This window comes from Arachis ipaensis, chromosome B03 (genome assembly GCF_000816755.2).
Source record: "Arachis ipaensis cultivar K30076 chromosome B03, Araip1.1, whole genome shotgun sequence".
Classification (NCBI taxonomy): Eukaryota; Viridiplantae; Streptophyta; class Magnoliopsida; order Fabales; family Fabaceae; genus Arachis; species Arachis ipaensis.
Window position 1 is genome coordinate 10764725 of NC_029787.2, and position 279 is coordinate 10765003.

Genomic DNA, 279 nt, shown 5'->3' on the forward strand with positions numbered 1-279 from the left:
TAATATAATATAATTTAAATAAATTTGTTATAGTATTCAATTAATTATTATTAAAATATTAAACTATTTCACACAATAATAAATTAAACAAATCAATAATTAAACAAAAATCTTTACAAAAATATAACTAAATATTTTATTAGTTGATTTTCTTTTCTTGATCTACAAATATAGTAGTCTAATTGAATTAAGTCATTATCTATTTTTTTGGAAATCACATATGAAACTTAGAATATTAAGAACAAAAATACTAGTTTAGATTACATATAACTTAACCTT